The sequence below is a fragment of the Tursiops truncatus genome, chromosome 5, assembly GCF_011762595.2.
Source record: "Tursiops truncatus isolate mTurTru1 chromosome 5, mTurTru1.mat.Y, whole genome shotgun sequence".
In the NCBI taxonomy this organism is placed as follows: domain Eukaryota; kingdom Metazoa; phylum Chordata; class Mammalia; order Artiodactyla; family Delphinidae; genus Tursiops; species Tursiops truncatus.
Genome location: NC_047038.1, coordinates 116651068 through 116675094, shown reverse-complemented (window position 1 = coordinate 116675094; position 24027 = coordinate 116651068).

Here is a 24027-nt window from a genome sequence, read left to right as displayed (position 1 = left end):
AGGCTCCTTTGGGAACCCTTTCCTACAAGTCTTTCCCCAAGATTCTGCCCTTGGCCTGCTTTCCTTCTCTCTCTGGTTCCATGCTATATACCAATGACTCTAAAACAGCTTGTAAATTCAAACACATTTAGGGCCAAGCAGTGTATTTGTGGGAAAGAGACAATGGTATATCATTGTTTATTTCATTCAGTTTCCAAAACAAACTATTGAAATTTCTATGCTCATTTCATTTTATTAGGTTTCTCCATCATGTATCTTTTCTTTCTTTTTTTTTTTGTGGTACGCGGGCCTCTCACTGCTGTGGCCTCTCCCATTGCGGAGCACAGGCTCTGGACACGCAGGCTCAGCGGCCATGGCTCACGGGCCCAGCCGCTCCGCGGCATGTGGTATCTTTCTGGACCAGGGCACGAACCCGTGTCCCCTGCATCGGCAGGTGGACTCTCAACCACTGCGCCACCAGGGAAGCCCTGTGCATTAATTTTGTATGCTGCTACTTTACCAAATTCATTGATTAACTCTAGTAGTTTTCTGGTAGCCTCTTTAGGATTCTCTATGTAGAGTATCATGTCATCTGCAAACAGTGACAGTTTTACTTCTTCTTTTCTGATTTGGATTCCTTTTATTTCTTTTTCTTCTCTGATTGTTGTGGCTAAAACTTCCAAAGCTATGTTGAATAATAGTGGTGAGAGTGGGCAACTTTGTCTTGCTCCTGATCTTAGTGGAAATGGTTTCAGTTTTTCACCATTGAGGATGATGTTGGCTGTGTGTTTGTCATTTATGGCCTTTATTATGTTGAGGTAAGTTCCCTCTATGCCTACTTTCTGGAGGGTTTTTATCATAAATGGGTGTTGAATTTTGTTGAAAGGTTCTTCTGCATCTATTGAGATGATCATATGGTTTTTCTCCTTCAGTTTGTTAATATGGTGTATCACACTGATTGATTTGCATATATTGAAGAATCCTTGCACTCCTGGCATAAACCCCACTTCATTGTGGTGTATGATCCTTTCAATGTGCTGTTGAATTCTGTTTGCTAGTATTTTGTTGAGGATTTTTGCATCTATGTTCATCAGTGATATTGGCCTGTAGTTTTCTTTCTTTGTGACATCTTTGTCTGGTTTTGGTATCAGGGTGATGGTGGCCTCATAGAATGCATTTGGGAGTGGTCCTCCCTCTGCTATATTTTGGAAGAGTTTGAGAAGGATTGGTGTTTTCTCTCCTCTAAATGTTTGATAGAATTCACCTGTGAAGCCATCTGGTCCTGGGCTTTTGTTTGTTGGAAGATTTTTAATCACAGTTTCAATTTCAGGGCTTGTGATTGGTCTGTTCATATTTTCTATTTCTTCCTGGTTCAGCCTCTGAAGGTTGTGCATTTCTAAGAATTTGTCCATTTCTTCCAGGTTGTCCATTTTACTGGCATATAGTTGTTTGTAGTAGTCTCTCATGATCCTTTGTATTTCTGCACGTCAGTTGTTACTTCTCCTTTTTCATTTCTAATTCTATTGATTTGAGTCTTCCTCCTTTTTTTTCTTGATGAGTCTGGCTAATGGTTTATCAACTTTGTTTTTCTTCTCAAAGAACCAGCTTTTAGTTTTATTGATCTTTGCTATCATTTCATTCATTTCTTTTTCATTTATTTCTGATCTGATCTTTATGACTTCTCTCCTTCTGCTAACTTTGGGGTTTTTTTGTTCTTCTTTCTCTAATTGCTTTAGATGTAATGTTAGGTTGTTTATTTGAGATGTTTCTTGTTTCTTAAGGTAGGATTGTATTGCTATAAACTTCCCTCTTAGAACTGCTTTGTCTGCATCCCATAGGCTTTGGGTTGTCGTGTTTTCATTGTCATTTGTTTCTAGGTATTTTTTGATTTCCTCTTTGATTTCTTCAGTGATCTCTTGGTTATTTAGTAGTGTATTGTTTAGCCTCCATGTGTTTGTATTTTTTACAGATTTTTGCCTTTAATTGATATCTAGTCTCATAGCGTTGGTTGGTTTTTACCTTGCTTCTTCATCTCTGTGTATTTCTCTGTCTTCTCATTTTGCTTAACTTGCTGTGTTTGGGGTCTCCTTTCCACAGGCTGCAGTTTTATAGTTCCCATTGTTTTGGGTGTGTGTCCCCAGCGTGTAAGGTTGGTTCAGTAGCTTGTGTAGGCTTCCTGGTGGAGGGCACTGGTGCCTGTGTTCTGGTGGATGAGACTGGATCTTGTCTTTCTGGTGGGCAGGACCACGTCTGGTGGTGTGTTTTGGGGTGTCTTTGAACTTAGTATGATTTTAGGCAGCCTGTCTGCTAATGGGTGGGGTTGTGTTCCTGTCTTGCTAGTTGTTTGGCATGGGGTGTCCAGCACTGGAGCTTGCTGGCCATTGGGTAGAGCTGGGTCTTAGCGTTTAGACTGAGATCTCTGGGAGAGGTCTTGCCAATTGATATGACGTGGGGCTGGGAGGTCTCTGGTAGACCAATGTCCTGAACTCGGCTCTCCCACCTCAGAGGCTCAGGCCTGACACCAGGCCAGAGCACCTAACCCTGTCAGCCACATGGCTTAGAAGAAAAGGGAGAAAAGAAAGAAAGAAAGAAAGAATTTTAATAAATAAATCAATAATATAAAATAAAATAATTAAAATTAAAATTTTTTTAAATTAAAATAAAAAAGTAATAAAGAAAAAGAATGCAACCAAACCAATAAACAAATCCACCAATGATAACAAGCACTAAAACTATACTAAGATAAAAATAAAAGTCAGAAACAAGTCAGTTGCAGACAGCAAACTCCAAGTCTACAGTTGCTCCTAAAATCCACTGCCTCAATTTTGGGTTGATTCGTTGTCTATTCAGGTATTCCACAGATGCAGCATACCTCAAGTTGATTGTGGGGATTTACTCCACTGCTCCTGAGGCTGCTGGGAGGAATTTCCCTTTCTCTTCTTTGTTCCCACAGCTCCTGGGGTTCAGCTTTGGAGTTGGTCCCACCTCTGCGTGTAGGTCGCCCTCATGCTTCTGTTCCTACCCAGACAGGACGGGTTTAAAGCAGTGGCTGATTAGGGGGCTCTGGCTCACTCATGCCGGGGGCAGGGAGGGGTACAGTAGTTATAATATGAATGTGGGGCGAGCCTCTGCTGACAGAGGCCAGCGTGACATTGCAGTAGCCTGAGGCATGCCGTGCATTCTCCCGGGGAAGTTGTCTCTGGATCATGGGACCCTGGAAGTGGTGGGCTGCACAGGCTCCCAGGAGGGGAGGTGTGGACAGTGACCTGTGTTTACACACAGGCTTCTTGGTGGCTGCAGCACCAGCCTTAGTGTCTCATGCCCGTTTCTGGTGTCCTCACTGATAGCCGCAGCTCGTGCCCATCTCTGGAGCTCGTTTAGGAGGTGCTCTGAATCTCCTCTCCTCGTGCACCCCAAAATAATGGACTCTTGCCTCTTAGGCAGGTCCAGACTTTTTTCTGGACTCCCTTCCACTAGCTGTGGTGCACTAACCCATTCAGGCTGTGTTCACGCAGCCAACCCCAGTCCTCTCCCTGGGATCCGACCTCCGAAGCCCGAGCCTCAGCTCCCAGCCCCGCCCGCCCCGGCGGGTGAGCAGACAAGCCTCTCGGGCTGGTGAGTGCTGGTCAGCACCGATCCTCTGTGTGGGAATCTCTCCGCTTTGCCCTCCGCACCCCTGTTGCTGTGCTATCCTCCGTGGCTCCAAAGCTTCCCCCCTCCGCCACCCGCAGTCTCTGCCCGCTAAGGGGCTTCCTAGTGTGTGGAAACTTTTCCTCCTTCACAGCTCCCTCCCTGAGGTGCAGGTTCTGTGCCCATTCTTTTGTCTCTGTTTTTTCTTTTTTCTTTTGCCCTACTCAGGTACGTGGGGAGTTTCTTGCCTTTTGAGAAGTCTGAGTTCTTCTGCCAGCGTTCAGTAGGTGTTCTGTAGGAGTTGTTCCACATGTCGATGTATTTCTGATGTATTTGTGGGGAGGAAGGTTATCTCCACGTCTTACTCCTCTGCCATCTTGAAGGTCCACCTCTGTAATATATTTTTATTACTCTGAAATCACGAAGTGTGATGCCTCTACCTTTGTTCTTTTTTTCTCTCAGGTTTTTTTTGGTTATTTGGGGGCTTTTGTGGTTTCATATTACCTTTAGAATTGTTTTTTCTATTTCTGTAAAAAATGCCATTGGGATTTTGATAGGAACTGCGCTGAGTGTGTAGACTGCTTTGGGTGGTATGGACAATTTAACAATAGTAAAGACTAGTACCCTGAAAATTACAAAACAATGATGAAAGAAACTAAAGAAGATACAAACAAATGGAAAGTCATCATGTATCTTTTACATATAGCAGATATTACTCTTAATATGGTTTATTTCACAGTGATGTTTCAAGTTTAATTCTTTCAACAAGGACATGGTTGGTTTGCACATCAAATATATGGGAACATTATTAATTTCACAACATCATTTTCTTTGAAACACACAGTCCTCTTGGACTAGATTTCTTTTGCTACTTTTGATTAAGAGAACAAGAAAAGCTTACTTTTCTTTTAACTCTACTGTAAGCAAGGCAACAGCAATTGTGATGATGAGATAGCAACCAACGCTGAGCCTCTGGGCCAGGCGCCCAGCCAGGTGAGGACTGAGGCTCCTGAAGAGCATGTGCCCTGCTCAGAGAGCCAAGCTGCTTCCCACTTCTAGCTGACTGCTGTCATGAAAGAATGGAAATGCAAAAAAGCACAGTTTTCAAGAGACACCAAAAATACAGGGGTTTTTTTGGTGCAACTTCCTGATTCTTCCCTGTTTTCCACCTAATCCTAATTTTAAAAACAGTATCATGGAAGTCCAAACAAAACACATCTGCAGGTCAGCTATGACTGCAGAAGAATGTATTTTCAGACTTCTGTTCTCAAATCTTTATCGTTTGTCTTTATCTCTCTTCTTAGTTTCTGATTCATAATCCAACTGCTTGCTAGAACCTAGATATGTCCCAGGTGTCAAATGAACTCATCTTACCCCTTGGGCACCCCATAATCTGCTCCCATGTAAGATTCATAATTTTAATGAATGGCCGCATCATCTACCCAGTTCCTAAAGCGAGAAATTCACATGTCGTCCCATTATCATTTCTCACAACCCAATCAAAGCACTGATTCCTGTTGACTTGACCTTGAAAATGTTTCTCAAATTAATCTGGCCTTCTCCAATCTTATCACCACTTCCCTGATCAGGCCCTCATCATCTCCCACATAAACCACAGCATCAACTGCCCAACTGTTCTTCCTATTTCAATTTCTATCCCTTCACATCTCTCCTCCACACTGCCTATATCACTCCCTCTCCCTGCAGAGACCGATCGATGCCTTGCATCCCCTGCTGGCTGAAGTCCAAGACACTTAACGTGGCATTTAAAGTCTCCCTCTTCCTGGCTCTACCTATCTCTTCAGTGTCATTTCCTGCCACAAAGTTTGGGCTCAGTAGGAAACACTTAATGTTCTATGCACATGCTGTCTATTTCATGCCTCTGGACTTTGCTCATACTGCTCTCTTTGCCTGGAATAACAAAAGTCACCCTTTCTTGCCTGGCTAATTCCTATTCATCCTTTAAGAACCCATCCAGGCATCACCTCCTCCAGGAAGCCTTCCTTGACCTTCCCAGGCTGAGTAAGGTTTCCTTTCTCCTTTCTGAGAATGCCAAGCTTATCTCTACCTATATTTTTTCACAGCATATTATACTTGTATGTATATGGGTTCCTTCCACCAACAGACTGTGAGCTGCTGGAAGATGGAACCTGGGTTTTAAAATGTCTGTACTTCTGGCACCTAACGCAATGTCTGGCACCTAATAGACACTCAAAACATTTTGGCCCAATAATTCTGATTGAGTTTGTGTGTACACTGGGATGAGGGCCCCTAGCTGAGAATAGACTCCTAAGGTCAGCTTTCCTAAATCATTTCTAGTTTTAAGAGTTTCTTTCCTATCTCCACTTCTGGGTCATTTAGTTCTGCTTTCAGGAAACATTTATTGAGCACCTACTATCACTTGCCAGGTAGTAGACAGGACCTGGCTATTTGGAGAATTGGCTCAGAGTAGTGTGGCAGAAAGGGCTTGAACTTTGGAGTCAGAAATGCCTGGACTTGAGTCTGTTGGACTTTTAGCGAGTTATGTAACATCCCTGAGCCTCAGTTTCCTAGGTCATGAAATGATCATAAGAGTATGTCTCTGAATTGTTTTGAAGATTAAATGAAATAATAAAGGAAGCTTCCTGAACCAGCCTGGCCTACAGTAAGTATTCAGTACGTTTTAGTTCCTCCTTTGCCCACTTCAAAGAGATCACACACAAGTTTCTTAAAAGGCTCCAAGATTTGTCAACATTGGCTGTCATGGTAACGGCAGCGCCCTGTGGATGCTGCTCTGTAAGCGGGACTGCTGATGTCTTCCTGATAAAGAGGCTTGTGGTAGAAGGGGTCGGGGGGTGGATACGAACAAACCCTTTAAACAAGAGCATGATTCTCTTCTGATACAAATAAGACAGCTCCTCTTTTTCCTCTTCATCCTGGCCCTCACCTCTTCCCTGCCAATATTCTTCCCACCACTGTCCTCCTTTATGCCTCAGCCTCCTTCCTGACTCTGCTCTCTAAAATCTCTCCTGGATAATAGTCAAAGCTGCTTCTGCATCTGTTTTTGGCATCCCAACTAGCCCTCATTGTAAGGTGGTAATAAGCTTCCTGGAGAAGTGGCACAATTGTCGTGTGCTTTTATTTGGTACCTCTTCCTACCACCGTTTGGAAAATGTAACAATACCCCCCTCGTGCCCCGCTGAAAGTGGTCTGGGTTTGAAAAGCTTTCAGAAGGCCATCTGCCATCCCCTCAGCCAAGCAGCAGATCAGACACGACGCCCTGCATTAGTTAGCACTCCAAGTAGAAGGTATCAAGGGCCTGTATTCCTTTTCATCTCACCCTCCATTATAATATGGGCTAAAGAAGGAAACATACTCGTGGCTACCCAGCTGGGAGACACACTGAGTCATAGCAGGAGTCTTGTCCGAAAAAAGGGAGCAGGCTTTTCTTTTCTGATGGTGAATGGAGCCAGTGTTTGCAGCCAGCACCACGCTCCAGTGTCCCCTGCACTGCTGGTAATGGCTTGACCGTGTTACCCTGGACCTCATGGGAGGATATGGTGCTGATGACTCCTGGAGTGGAGGCATCCTTCAATAAGTACACAAGGATGAGGTGAGGGTTGGTCGCATGTGCTGGTCAGGAACAGTGAAGCGCTCCCTGCTTCACCTCAGTTTACACCTTCCAATGAATTTGGCCATGAATATTAATTTAAAAGATTATTCAGACATACTTAGAGATGCCAAAAGAGATCACCTCTAGAATGGTACAAGTGTTTTTGTTTTTAGTGGCTTGAACAAGGGTGTTCATTGCACCAGCAATGGCAGAAAGTTTCAGCAAATCTTAATTGGCATTTGGGATCCATATAAGTATACACAATGTCATCGGCCAAGTGAAATAGCTCTTCCTGTAAGCTGAAGGTAATATGGACAGTGGCATTAGGAATACCTCCCCTGGCCCAGCAAAATGTCTTTAGACTTAGCAGAAGAGATTCAATAAGAAAAAGGAGATCAACTCTGCTTCTCAGTAGCTTCTGAGAGTGCTATGACTCTGGGGTCACTAATGTATCGCTAGAAATTGTAAGTGCTCTTTCTGCGAAAAAAAATCTTCCATCAGAAGAAATCCACTTAACTGAAATAAAACAATCTAGCATAATGCAAAAACTAGTTTTAATAAACAAGCTTAAGAAACAGAATGTTAGGGCAGTATCTAAATATTCTCAGTAATCTAGATTGTTCTCTAATTTTCTCATCAAAACGTAAGTATTAATATTTTGACTCTTCCCGTAAAAGACAAAACCATCCATCAATCGCCTTGTATCAGTAATGTGTTTTTTCTTTATTAGATCAACAACAACAAAAAAGGGAGTAAGAATGTTTTACGTTAAATTTATATGAAAGCCTTCATAATTGTGCTAACTTTTTTTCCTAGAGAAAAATCCAGAGGAGATTCAAAAGATCAAGGGTGAATTTGATTTACCTGAGCTCATGAGCTAATGAGATGCTGACCTTCCCCACGTCTTTTTCCTGTCAAGAAGGGAGCCGGGGGCTATTTTCCATCATGGGGACCTTCATTTCAAAAAGGCTTCTATTGAATTGGATCCACTTTGGACACATTTCCCCTCACAGGCCTCCAGCCTGCCTGACTTGTTCCAAATTTGAGGGTCAGAGCCTGGTTTCCTTAGACGCTTGGGGTTCCCCTGAGAGATTCTTTGAAGGTTCTCTTTGAGCCTTCAAACAGAATCTGGAGTGTAGAGAGAAGGAGGGTGATGCTTAAAGAGCAGGGCAGACTGGAGGAACCAGCTTCAGCTGTGCTCCTCAACCCTAGGAATGATGTTTAAGTGATTCAAAAGCTCTCAGTGACCCTACAGGAAACAATATGTACTCCAATCACAGAATCAGAGTTGTTGTAAAAGCTGTTTCAGAAAGACATGTTTTGCTTTCACGGATAGGCTTTAACCTTCATTTTCAATCCTTGAATTTGACATTGGAGATGGAAGGGACTCAGTGGCAGCCCCCATGAATGGTCCAGGAGAATAGTGAGCCTCCCTTGCCAGCTTTTTTTTACATCTTTATTGGAGTAAAATTGCTTTACAATGTTGTGTTAGTTTCTGCTGCACAACCAAGTGAATCAGCTATATGTATACATATATCCCCATATCCCCTCCCTCTTGAGCCTCCCTCCCACCCCTCTAGGTGGTCACAAAGCACAGAGCTGATCTCCCTGTGCTATGCAGCATCTTCCCACTAGCTGGCTGTTTTACATTTGGTAGTGTATATATGTCAATACTACTCTCTCACTTCGTCCCAGCTTCCTCTTCCCCCACTGTGGCCTCAAGTCTGTTCTCTACGTCTGCATCTTTATTCCTGCCCTGTCACTAGGTTCATCAATAACATTTTTTTAGATTCATATATATGTGTTAGCATACAGTATTTGTTTTTCTCTTTCTGACTTACTTCACTCTGTATGACAGACTCTAGGCCCATCCACCAGACTACAAATAACTCAATTTCATTTCTTTTTATGGCTGAGTAATATTCCATTGTATATATGTGCCACATCTTCTTTATCCATTCATCTGTTGATGGACACTTAGGTTGCTTCCATGGCCTGGCTATTGTAAATAGAGCTGCAGTGAACATTGTGGTACATGACTCTTTTTGAATTATGGTTTTCTCAGGGTTATATGCCCAGTACTGGGATTGCTGGGTCGTATGGTAGTTCTCTTTTTAGTTTTTTAAGGAACCTCCATATTGTTCTCCATAGTGGTTGTATCAATTTACATTCCCACCAACAGTGCAAGAGGGTTCCCTTTTCTCCACACTCTCTCCCACATTTATTGTTTGTAGATTTTTTGATGATGGCCATTCTGACCAGTGTGAGGTGATACCTCATTGTAGTTTGATTTGCATTTCTCTAATGATTAGTGATGTTGAGCATCTTTTCATGTGTTTGTTCCTTGCCAACTTTTTGTGAGAGCGACCTGAATCTTCCCTCCACCAGCCTCCCTGGGATGCACACAGCCAACAGTCACCGCTTTTCAGCCCTTACTGGCTTTCTTCCCCATTTAATCATTGCTCCCTTGTTTCTCCACACACACGTTTCATTGTCAGCTTAATGACTTTGGCTCAGACTACTTGGCTGTGCACATGCTTGGTTCTCTCCTCGCTGGTAGCATGACACGAGTAAAAGTGGAAAAAGCTTGCATTTTAAAACACATTCGTCCTTTCTTATCCCTCCTGAGAATCTTCACTACCTTTTCCAAGCAGACAAAAGACAATTATTATTCCTTCATCTATGTGAATATTTTGCTTTCATTTGCATTCTTGGTGAAAAGGTTAGTGGGTTTCTCTAAGGTCATGATAACTATTTAGAAAGCTTTGTTTATAAAAGTATCTAGAAGATTTTTTTTTCAACACTGTTTCTTATCCTTTTTAATTTTAGAATTTTAAAGGCTTGAGTTTCTTTGTGCTATGACAGTGTTCCTCAATGTACAGTGGATTCCTGTCCCTTCTGCTTTAAAATAGTGTAAAAACAGAATTTCTGTAAATACAACATAGTTGAGAATGAACTTGAGGACACGGGAAGGGGGAAGGGTAAGCTGGGACGAAGTGAGAGAGTGGCATGGACATATATACACTACTAAATGTAAAACAGATAGCTAGTGGGAAGCAACCGCATAGCACAGGGAGATCAGCTAGGTGCTTTGTGACCAGCTAGACGGGTGGGATAGGGAGGGTGGGAGGGAGATGAAGAAGGAGGAGATATGGGGATATATGTATATGTATAGCTGATTCACTTTGTTATAAAGCAGAAACTAACACACAATTGTAAAGCAGTTATACTCCAATAAAGATGTTTAAAAAAAACCCAGAAAACACAGTTGATATATAATTTGAGCAAGTCACAGTTAGCAATGATGGTTGGCCCCTAAACACTAACATTTTCAGCCAGTGCCTCTCTGTGAAATACTTAGTGATCGTCAAACACACAATTGCCCAGGGAGAGCCTATGTTTCAAGGAATTTCTCAAAGAATAGTACTTGTAGAATATTTCCTGCTAACACAAACAGTAACTCCTTTATCGGTCCATTTTGTAAGTTGGGACATTATCCATTTTACATAGTATGTAATCATTTGACTGTAAAAGGAATTAGGCAAATTCACAGCTAACTGGTCATTTTTGAAAAGCAAACTGTATGTTTAATATTTCTGTCATGTTCCAATGATTACATTTTTAAGGGATTCTTTTTTTCCAACCTTTTGTGTTGGGGTGTGGGAGACAGATAATCTAAAGCAGACATTGAAGAAAGATGATTAGTCACCTGTCACTCTAATTTTCCTATAGGTTCTCAATTCTGGAGACAATTAGGAAAATCAGTTGGTTTCTTTAGAAATCCTGGTGAACTCTTTGGATATTTGATACCATCTAAAAAATAACCCACATTCATCACAAATAAAACTAAGAGAGTCACAAAATTAAGTATTTGGAGTGAGCCCACATTCTATTAACTAGTCATGTGTCTCTTAGATGAATGTTAATAACATTTATTGAGAACTTAAGACATCCCAGGTGCTGTGCTCAGAACTTCACATTCATTATCTCATTTAATCCTCACAAATAGCATGTGACAGACATTATTATCCCTGTTTTTGAGATTGAAGACTGGGGCTCAGAAAGGTTTAGGAACTTGTATGAAGCAGAGCTGGGATAGCAGCCCAAGTCTGAGTGACTTCAAAGCCTTCATCAAATGACAGTGCATCAGGACAGCAATTACCAGATTGCATAACTGCATTACACTGACAAGGTGGAAGCAATAAGGTGCTTTGCAGACATTGAACAATGTAATATGGTCCCTTAGTTATGTTATGAGGTCACTGTTTCAAAAATGTAATCATAGATTCAGAGGGCAAGAAGAGCCCCAGAAGCTCTCTAACAATATTGCTCAGACAAGAAAGGTAGAATATAAAATAACAATATGCTCAGACAAGAAAGGTAGAATATAAAATTGTACCTATGTTGTGATTACAACCATGTAAAAGTAATTTATGTATATGGACTAGGATGGGACGAGAACTTGGGAAAATGTATTTACTAATGTGTAGGGATTATGTTATTACATTTTCATGTTCTATTTATACAATAATTTTTTTCTTAAAGATAAGATTAACAGGTTTTTCTGATATATAGAAGAAAGATATTAATCCTAACATGAGTGCTGATTTTGAGAAGCATGTGAAAATACCAGTGCTAGGATTAAGGACACCTATCAAAACATCACTACTGCCTTTTGCATTTTTAGTGATGCATGCAAAAAGTTGTATTAGGAAAATAAAATGTAGAAAGTGGTAGATTTGGCTATAGGACACACCAGGAACAGAGGGCGGGGAGAAGGGGAGATAAGACATTAAATTGTAAATGCCACCCTTCAGCATAGTCATATCTTATTTGTTTAAGTTTTATTTTGAAACAATCTCAAGTGCCAAAAACTTGCAAGCATGTGAAGAAGGATCCTTTCTTCCTGAATTATTTGAGAGTAAGTTGCCAACTCAATGCCCCATCACCCCCAGACACTTTAGTGCGCATTTCCTACGAACAAGGACTATCTCCTTCATAATCATGATACAACCAACAAAGTCAGGAAAATGACATTCATACATTACTGTCACCTCATCTTCAAAGTGCATTTAAGGCTCACAGTTGTCTTGATAATATCCGTGACAGAAAAGGCACCCAGCTAGAATCATACATTGCATTTAGTTGTCGTGTCGATTTAGCCTCCTTCAATCTGGAACAATTTCTCAATCTTTACTTTTGTAACCCTGATACTTTTACAGATTATAGAGCAGTTAGTTTATAAAAGGGTCCTCAATATTGATACACTTGGCAAGAATATCAGAAGTGATGCTGTGTTTTTCTCATTGCACCCTATCAGGTGGTACGTAATTTCTATTTATCCCTTTACTAGTGAGGTTCACTTTGCCCCCTTGGTTATGGTGGTAACTTACTCCTTTTTCTTTTAATAATAAGCAAGTATTTGGGGGGTGGGAGATATTTTGAAACTGTGTAAATATTCCATTTCACATCAGACTATTATGTATGTATGTATGTAAATCAGAATAGACTCATGGTTTCCTAATTTATTGAGTGGGTTAAAAAATCCTCAGCGTGCCCTTAAAGAAGGAGAAGAGGAAGAGCTACCTACTATCTTGAAATCTTTTATATGTAGTATTTTAATCAAGCATATATGGATTCTCTTCCTACTGCCTTGAGTTATTAAAATTCTCACTTACACTCACTTGATTTCTTCTTCTCTTATAAATTAGTCTCCAAAAGAGAGATAGGAAAGAATGACCAACAAGGAAAAGTTGCACATTCTTTTGTCCATTCATCCACTCAACAAATATTTAATGAGAGACTACTATGTACCAGGTTCTCAGTTCAGGCTGTCACTTCAGTGTGTCTGGTTTGAGCCTCAAGCGGTGCTTCCCCTGCAATGAATGGCCACCACGTGGATGGTGGGTGTAGACAGCACGTGTTCCTATTACCATGTGTCTGGGCTCCCCAAAGTTGTTAACCTTAATTCCTCTCAGAAGATGGGATGTTTATAAGCCAAACACTGCTATTTCCACATGGACCTCAAATTCAGGATTCATGTTATGGTTATGATCTCAACTTCCACATACCAGATGGGCCATGTTGACAAAAGGGTCAAGATACAGAGCAGAACTGTCTCTGTCATTTCACTAGACTACTTATTGTAACTCTTCCTCCTACGTTTGTTTTAAGGAAAACACCATCATATTCGGTCTCATTTTCAACATTCTAATAGAGGTTGATCCATTGTAGCATCTTTAATTTGTTGTACCTCATGCCTTCTCTTTTTTCTCACATCTTCCTTATTCCCTCCACAAATTTTAAAATCCACTCTGTTCTTTGTATTTACCTTGACTTTTCTCCCTCTCAACTGACGTCTCTGGTCTTGTTTCTCCCTTCCCTGCCTCGTTCTACCTCCCTCTTTTCTACCTTCCCTCCTTCCCATCTACACTGTCCTCACATCTATGCTGTCCAAGGTCCTCTTCCTATTTCCTTCTTCCTAATCTCATGGCCTGACCTTTGCACTTTTTGCTCCTCTGGTCCAGGAGATGAAACAATACTTCACTAGTCTGAATTGAATGATTTTGGGGAAAAGTTTTAGTTTTATAATTTTAGTACATGGAGAAGAAGTCTTTAGCTCAGATAAATTTAGGTTTAAGCACATATAATTTGCACATTACAATTATTGCTGCTAAGTCTATTAACCATTCACAAATAAATATTGCTTCACAGGCTAGTTATTTCCCTTATTATTCATTTATGGAAGATGCCTTTTCCTTAGGCAACAGTGCGTAATAATTAAGTTTCCAAGCTCTGTAGTTGAAGGCCCTGAAATCAAGTCCTGGCTCAGCAAACTGTGGTAACACTGGGCAGGTTATTTAACCTCTCTAAGCTTTAGTTTCCTCTTCCATAGCATGGGGATACCAAGTACCTACCTTCTAAACATTTTGTAAGAATTAAATAAAATAGTTCTTGTAAAACTGTGGGGCACCTGGTAAGTGGGGAATAAATGTTACATATATTATAAATATAGTAAAAATACTTGTGATGTACAAGGGAAAATTCTCTACAACTAATACCCTTGACTAAACAAATGATTTTTGAAGTTTGTAAAATTGTCACTGCTAATATGCAAAAACTAAGCCCAAAATATGAACTTTGGGTTGTAGTTAGCTAAAATCCACCACAGTTCTTTATTGTTCCACCTGAAACAGCAGTTCATTTTCTTTTTCTGTCACCACCTCAGTCCTAATAATCCCTTCCCGAAAATTCCATAAGCTTTATGTATTTAAAGATATAAAAGGTGAACGACTTATGGTTAGGAGGCTTTAGAAACCTTTTTCCATCAGCTTGGTGACTGACCTAAAGGGGTTTACAGATGTTCTGGTCAACACATAGGACTCTTCCAGTGAAATGTCACCATGAGGTAAGCCCTTCCCAACCTCAGTGGATTACAAGGCAGGGAAACCACATCAAACCCAAGTGGTGAGAGAAGCACTCAGTGCTTCAGGAAAGACCTATAGAGTCTGGGAGATTCTGGGCTCTCTACACAGTGGTATAGTGTCACCAACCTACAAAGTCTAGGTCCTGGAATCACCATTTTAAGAAGGCAAAGTTACTGTGGAAGGGGAAAATCTTTCCAAGAAAATTCTTTGTAAGGAAAACATACAGAAAAACCAAAGCAAAACAAACAAAACAACTAACAGTTCAAGCTATTGAGTTCAAGAAGAATTAAATTCAGTGGATTTGGCCATCAAATAGGCTGCAGCTCAGAGCTAGGAATTTGCTCTAAGTTAGAACTTTGGAACCAGGACTTTCTTAGTCAAAGTTATACAGTTTGAGGTTGTTTTCTGAGGGAAGGACAAGGGTGAACAGGCTAAATAATACAGTTTTCAAAAGTAAGTCTTCTGCTAAACAATGATAGCCTTTCTCAACCAGGCTTCCTCAAAAGAACCTTGGAACATGGAAAAGGATCTGAGTGACTACTTTCTCAATTCTCTCAGGGATGACACATAAGAAGTACCTTTCTAGATGCAAGGGGAGAATTGATTTTATTTCATGCAATGAATACCTTAGGTGGGCTTAGTTCTCTCTCAGAACCTTGGGTGAAAAAGGGCTGGTGTCTGATAGGGTAACCCACCCAGGTGGCAGAGTTGCAACATGATACTATCATTTTCCTAGAACTCGAGACTAAAAATCATGGTCATCTTGGACCCTTCCTTCACTTTTATCTTCCATGGTTGATTAATCTGTTAACTCATCCTGCTTCTACTTTTTTAAAAATGTTTACGGTAATATCCCTTTGTCTCCTTTTCCACTGCCTCTACCACTCATGACTGAATTTTATAACAGTCATAGAATCGTATAACCTAGCCTCTAGGAATATCAGTTTTCTCACGTGCAAAGTAAAGATAATCACAGTAACTACCTTATAGGATTATGGTAAGGACTGAATGAATTATTTTATGTTCAGTGCTCAGTACAGCACCTTACAGATAGTTGGAACTCAGTAAATGTTAGCTATTACTGTTGTTATTATATACGCCTCCTCCTGTAGTGTCTTCCTACCGATTCACTCTGGATACTTAGTTCTCCATATATCTTTCTAGAAAACATGTCTCTCACCACCTTAGGAATCCACTGGATCAAATTCCTGCCTGGCTTTCCATGTCTTCCTCAGCTGATTCATTCATTCACTCTTTCATTTATTAATTTTTTCCAACTTACTTCCTACTACCTCCAAACACATATCATTCAGCCATTCATTCACTATGTTTATATTGCATCCCTGTTATGGGCCAGGTATTGGAGATACAGAAAGAAATGAAGGGAGAAGCACTGCCAACTCTTGTAATAATTGCAGTTGGGAGAATATCAAGTCTACTAGTCAGAAGGTCTCTCCATCATGTCCCTACCCCCAGATGTGTTCCTAATCCAGTCCCACTCTCTCTCTTCTCTCCAAAGTTCTGTCATACTTAGCACCACCCTGCTTTACAGTTGTTCTAGCTAATGTGGGTTCGATATGTCTTACCAACTAGATTATAAATTCTTTGAGAGATGTCTGTATTCTCTTAAGTGAGCAACACGTTAGGAGTTCCAATGATACTTTTTGACTGAGACTGACTCATTGATTTTTATAGGGTGCAGAACACATATATCCTCTACTGGGTCCATAGTTTCAAAATGTAAATATCTTTAAAATGGGTAGTTTAGTGGAAGAAGGAGAACTTATATTTCTATCAGTTAGAATATGTATTCACTTGGACCGAGAGCTCTTTGATTTATTATAGCTGATGTTTCTGACTATTAATAGAAGATTAACTAGTACCTGAGAGGTGTATATTATTTTGTATTTTTCATTATTTTGTATAGAATCAGAGAAATTTCCTAAATAAATTCTTTGTTTTGATTATTCTTGCTGTATAACATGCCCCAAAACGGCAACAACCGTTTTGTTTGCTCGCTGTTCTGCGGCTCAGTGATTCAGGGGGGTTAGCTGGGCAGTTTTCCCTTGGGGATCCCTGATGCCACTGCAGTCAGATGTCAGCTGGGCTGCAGTCATCTGAAGTTTGAAAAGAGCCTTAGACTTATTAGACTTTTAGTTCCACCCCTGAGGTGAGACTTCAGGCAAGTCGTTTTGTTTCTCTGGGTCTCATTTTCCACACATAATGAAATAAAACCAACAAATCCTTTCGAGAGCTCTTTCAGCTCAAAAGTTGATTCTATGAAATAAGAAAAATGTTTGGATATGAACAGCTACAAATAAGTCATTGTGCATAACTAAGGTCATTCTACAAGTAGAAAAGGTTACTACATGAATGGAAAACACAGGATTGATATAAGAAAGATCTTTTGTGGTGAATTATCAATAGAAACTGATCTTGAATCAATTTTGCCACTAGAGGTCACTAGCGTACCATCTCAAAGAGAACATACGCCATCAAGTCACTAGCAGTTCCCTCTCTCTGGCCCCTAAATGTTGTTCATGGTGTCTTTTAGTGTATTCTGAGTATCTCCCGACAGCTGCCAGAGACATAAGTTATGATGAGGTGACATCAGTTGTCACTCTAGGTGATGGTTCATGTGTGCCTAATGTTCTGTAAGTGTGAAGAACCACCACTTGGACCATAAGGAAAATGACTTCTTTGGCTTTGCTGCCCTTTCACTGGGATGTGTTAAGGGGCAGTGAGATAATTTGATAGAAAGTCATGTGAGCTCTGAAGTGAAAAGACACTGTGGAAATACTGTGTCATCCTCTAATGCAGCATAGATTGTCTGATTTTCATGAGACAGGAAAAGGAAGGACCCAAAGCAGAAAATTCATTCATGCACTCATTCAACCAGTATTTCCAGACACACATGTAGACACTGTACTGGCAATTGGGCTGCATTCATGAAGATCAGCTGGTTCTTCTTCAAGGGATTTAAGGAATCGGGTATAGGAGGGTTTCTATTCCGATACTCTCAGTACTCACAGACCACCAAGCACTCTAAATTCCCATGTCTGCAGGTGGTCACTTGCAGAATGGCAAAACCAGTGGCTTTTTTAAGCTGATGATACTTTTCTGAGGTGATATTAAGAGTAGACTATACACCTTTGACATCAAATCCAAAACTAAACCACAGAGGTACATACCAGAAAATGTTAAAATGCTGAGTTGGGTTGTGGCCAATGATGCTTGTTAGAAAATATACTAAAACGTATTTTGACATAAAACTTTTTAAGTGGGAGAAACAATGCTCTAAGTGAAATTAATGCCCTGAAACATAAAGATCTATAGAGATCACCTCTGAAGAAACTTCTGTGAGAAGGATGGACTCCAGGATGCCTCTGAAGGGCATATCAATTTTCTCCCCAAATGAAAATTACATCCTATTTACTTATAACTTGCTTCATGCTGTGCATAAAGGAAACCTACTTCAAACTCCAGAACTCACAATTCTACCATCAAGGATGAGTAGCAAGGAGTCCTGGGCTCTTTCCATAACTTAGGAGTTATTTCTTCTACAGCTTTAAGGGGACTTGAACTGTTTAAATCAGTTGTCATCAGCGTTTAGACAAGACACAGAGGCCATATCTGAGCAGGATGGGCAAAGCCCCTATTCCTTAGCAGCAAGGTGTTCTCTCGTTTTCTGCCCTCATTAGCAAAGAAAAAGAAAGGGAGCCTGGCTGGATCTCTGCTTCAAGTTGGGGAAGGCTTGATCTGCTTTTGCTGTGATGGGTGTTAGTAATTATCCTGGCAATTATTAATTTTAACCGTTTGTTTTCAAACAAACTACAGACAGCCTTGTCCTTCCTTCTGATTGTTGCAAAGTCTGCTGGAATAGCGAAAAAGAAAGGGTAGGGGGAATGTTACAAAATATGACTTGATTTATCTAAAAATGTATTTACTATGATTATGCCATTGACTTCTATCAATACTAATGTTTCTTCAAAGCCAGCTAGTGTAGTTTTCTTCCTTTTTGACTGATAGGCATCCCACCAACACTTTATGAGACATTTTTTCCTATTTCCCTCGAGATAATTGTATAAGGAAGGAGGAAGGAAAATAGGAATTTGTCACAAACTAAAGAGGTTAGAGGTTTGGGGGAGGGGCAGTCTGCCATGGGCCCTGAGTGTCACTGCATGTTCTTGCTGGTTTGCCAAGAGCACAAGGACCTGCCTGACCTTTATTCAGGCCGTTTCTGAGGGTGTGTTTGCAGAGAGCAACTCTAAGGGATGAAGTAATGCCTTCCCCTGGTGGAAGAGCAAGCTTGCTTCCACTTGCCGTAAAAGCAATAGCTTCCCTGAGCTCAGCGTTCCTCCCTGTACAATAACCCTCTGCGTGTGCAGGCATCTATGGGGGGCTTGGGAGAAATGGGAAACAGAAGCAAACCAGCATGAAGTTCACGCCGCTGTGAGTAACAGAGTCCTTGGACTCTGACGCAGGCATGTCACGTCTTCTCCCAGCATTCACGAACTCATAGTAGGCTAACTTGTAAGCTTGCGCGCTGTGTAAAATCCCAAATCCTGACACAGCCTGACAGAGGAACTCTCCCAAGTTGATTATTTAGTGTAAACAGTTACCAGGGAAACAGAAAACTATGAGGATTACGTTTGTGCATCAAAAGTAAGAAAATCCATCCGCAGCCCAACATTTTAGAGACTTGCTAGCAACTCATGTGCATTCTTTTTATGAAATCTTATTTCTTGCAACCCTGACTCCTAGGCCCTTCAAAGAATCACTTTGTCTTATTAAAACAGAATCCCCTTTATGCTCCAAGAGCCCAATGATTAGTCTTGATTTTAAAGCAGATTATTTTATAAAAATTTAGTGGAACAGGTACTCAGCTGAAATGATTGATAGTGGTAGATTCATGTGTAGAGAATCACAGAAACCCCAAATCACAAAAGCTAAAATGGAGTGGCTCAAAGATAACTAACTCAGGAAAGCTCTCAGATGTTATGGCAGGTACGGTGCTAAGGGCTGGACTGTCAGACACAACCAAAGCATCAAAGGTTGACTCTTAAATATGGGGAACCAACTGCTATAACTCACTGGTAGTGTTACTTGATAAATTCCTCAGTTATTTTATACAATATTAGAGAGGCAGAATTAACTTTATCCCAATCCCTCATTTGAGGAAACAGGGGTCTATGGTAAAGTGATTCATCCCCCATAACCTTACAGTCAATTTCAAATATCTGAATATGCTACAGCATCTAGCTCTAAGGAACACTAAAGTAACTTTTAAACTAGGAAATATATGAAGAATTGAATGAACACATATAGGGTGAGTCAGAACTGGAACCCAGGTTTCCTCTTCTTCAAACCAATGTTTACTGCACTGTTGACAGACCAGGGTTTTCCAAACCAGACATTTGCATACCAACATTGCAATTTTTGCCATATTAAATTAACCATTTAATTAACATCACTTTTGAACTTAGCTTTGTTCTAAACAACAACATCTGCAAACTGAGGGTTAGTTGTCATATTTTTCTATTATGATAAAATATGTAACTATTCATCATGTTCAACCAGAGCTATAAGCGTCAATACTTGGGAAACACTGATTAGACAATACTTTGTCTAGAGAAAAATAAGCATCAAGACTGCACAGAATCATTCCTTACTATTTTCATTTTTGTCAAGAAGTTCAAAGCTTGATTCCATGGAGACCCTGAAATCCTTCTGAATTTTCATCTGAGAAGCACTAAAAATACACTGGTAATTTCTTACATTTTCTCTATTGAACAGATGAATGAAAATGATTCTGTTCAAATTAGCCAACTATTGGTTATTATCAGGAAATTATAATCTTCAGAAAAGTATACAAAAACAACTTAATTTCCAAATAACAGTAGAGCATACTATTAAGTCTAGTCTTGAAATCAAGTTTCCACAAGCAGAAAATATTCTTTACTCACCAAATTCAGGACAACATTCATTCTCCAATGAATTCAATAACCTTTCAAGGGAAAAAAATAAGTAAAAAGGAAAATGTGAGTTCTTTTTTAGGAATGAGATGAAACACATTTTGCAAATTAATGAGTGTAAAGTAGGAGAGAACACACCTGGCTACACTTGAAAGTTATCAAAATGCCTCCATTTAGCATATTTCACTTTAAAATATCCACAGTATGTTTAGATCCCTCTAATTACTGCAAACAAGTTAAAAGTTTTTATGTGCTTGATGAGAGTATATCAGACTAGAACATCAAAACAACCTTGGAGGTTCTCTATTTTTTTATTTATTATTTCTTCCGCACATAATATTTTGTCTTGTAACAATAGTTTTCCATTTAGAGTTCCCCATTCTCTATGAAGAATATTTTAATTTGTGCTTTTATTTAGATGGTTTATAATATATGCACCTTCCAGATCACATGAATATCCATCTTATAATCAAATATTTCTATACAATTTCAGTGGTTCCTATTTGTACCTGACTGTTTTTCTTATTCAGAAGGGAATTTTGTGGCTATTTTTAAACGATTTTTTATTGAAAAATGTAACGCAAATATGAAACACCATGTAAGTAAATAATTTGATGAATGTTCACTTCATGACTAGTTTGCCAAGGTTTCTACTCCCTTTTTATAATCACTTGGGTATACTGTTCTTTCTTCCCACCTTTTTTGCCATTTCAAGAATTTTTTTCTATTCATTGAAGGACAACTATCAGCAACACTGTTTTATCCAATTTGCAACATTTTGTGAATGATATGCTTCTTCTAATATTATGGTTACCTTTTTGTGTGTTATCTTCTTCAGATAGCTTGTCTAAAGACTTCCTTTAAGTTTAAATTCTCTAGCAAGATATATGTTTGATTCTGAAATTTTAAAAAGTTGAATGCTCTAGAATTACCGTATCCTACTTATAGTAATCATTTTCTTGCATTTTAAAAATAGTTTTATCATCCAAGGGTGCATTCAAAATAAACCATAGGTTTTTTTGGGTCTGTTTTTTAAAATGTATTTTAAGTGTCTTTTTATCTACAAGTCTTCTTTCCATTGTTTTTTCTTCCAGTGCGATTTATTTGTTAAAGAAAGGGCTTTGTTTCTTGTTATTTGTTCTTGTCCTGTTGTTTTGTTCCATTGTCAGATTTCGCTAAGCTTATCCAGATGGTAGACTTAACATATTTCTCTGTCCTCTGTATTTCCTGTTAAATTTCTAGTTTATGGACTTGATTGGGTCAGGCTGCATTAAAAAAAAAAACTTTCTTTGCAAGACTATTTCATAGGTGGTTTTCTCATATAAGCATTTAATGGTAAAGAAATTTCTCTAAGCACTGCTTCATTGCATCCCACAAATTTTGACATCTTTACATTTATTGAAAATATTTTCTAATTTCTCTTGTGACTTCTCTTGTGACCCATAGTGTCTTTAGAAGCAAGTAGTTTAATTTCCAACTACTTGGTTTTCTACAAATATCTTTTTGTTACTGCTTTCTAGTTTAATTCCTTTGTGGGCAGAGAAAATATTTTGTTATGACTACAATCATTTAAAATTTGTTGAGGCTGTTTTATGATAGAATATGGTCCATTTTGGTGAATATTCCATGTGCATTTGAAAAGAAGACAAGTTCTCTAGTTACTGGGTCGAATGTTCTATAAATGTCAAATGGGTCAAATATGTTGATAGAAGTTTTTATTCTGGTCTTTTATATCAACAATTTCCAAATTTGCCTGCACTCTGTTGAAATCACCTTTGTAAATTCTAAAAATATTCATGTCAGTATCCCACCCTAGAGACCATAATTTAATAAATCTGGGATGTAGTCTGTTCTTTGGAGCTATTAGGAGATTCTTAGGTGATTCGAATGTGAAGGTAAGCTTGGGTCCTGGGTTCTTTATCCTTACAGATTTTCTGTATACTTGTTTTACAAATTACAGAGAGGGGAGTGATGAACTTTCTGACTATTGTTGTAGGCTAGTTTCTTATTTCAGTTCTATCAGTTTTTGCTTCAGTGCCACTTTGTAGCACTGTTACAATTTTGCATCTTCTTAATGAACTGACCCCTTTATCTTGTTTTAATATCAATCCCCCTGATTACTAGTGAAGGTAAACATTAAAAAAAAATCTTTCTGACCACTCAGTTTTCCTCTTTTGTGAGTTGCCTGTTCATGTTATTTGAATATTTTTTTAATCTTTGTCAGAATTCTTTACATTTTCAGAGCTTTACTATATTATTTCAGTCTGTGGCTTGCTTTTAACTTGACTTAAAATGTCTTCTCATCTGTGTATAAAACAATCAAAATTTAAAATCTTTTCCTAATGAATGACACTGTTTTGTCTGGTTTAACAAATCCTTCTCTACGGTGGCATCATAAAGACATCTGTGTTTTCCTAAAAGTTTAGAGTATTTTCACATTTCACATTTACTTCATTTGGAATTTTATTTTATTTTTGGTGTGAGATCAGGATCTAATTTCATATTTTTATACGAATAGCCAATTTCACTAAAACCACCATAATTTGTCTTTTATATAGCCAATTAACAAAGTTACTGTGCCAATTTTACTACCAAGAATAATGAGTAATAGTTTTTCCCACAACCTTACCAACATTTCTTCCTTACCAGACATCTTTATTTTATACCAACTTCCAGGTACAGGAACTTGCTTTTCTAACTTTCTTTTTGTCTATTCTTGTGTTAATATCGCATTTTTAAAAGTTGCTTTTAAAACAGAATTACCATATGATCTAGCAATTCCAATTCTGGATATATACCCAAAAGAACTGAAAGCAGTCTCACAGAGATATTTGCACATACCACGTTCATAGCTGCATTCATAATAGCTAAACGCAACTCAAGTGTCCACTGAAGGATGAATAGATAAACCAAATGTGGTATATACTTACAATGGAATAATATTCAGCCTTAAATAAGAAGAAATTCTAACACATGCTACAACACGGATGAACCTTGAGGATGTTATGCTAAGTTAGTCACAAAAGACAAATACTGTATGATTCCACTTACGTGAGGTGCCTCAAATAGTCAAATTGATAGAGCAGAAAGAGTTGTGGTTGCCAGGGACTGGCAGTAGAGGTGAATGGGGAGTTGTTTAATGGGTATAAAATTTCAGTTCTGCAAGATGAAAAGAGTTCTGGGGATTGGCTGCACAACAATGAGAATATACCTAACACTACTGGACTGCACACTTTAAAATGGTTATTTAAATGGTAAGTCTTTTATGTATATTTTACCCTATTTAAAACTAACAGGAAAAAACAACCCCCCCAAAACCTGTTCTTCTAGAAAAAAAAATCTGCATTTAATAGTTCTCTTAGTCTTTGGTGTTCTGCAGTTTCACCACGATGTGTCCAGGTATAGAATTCCTTATTTTAATCCT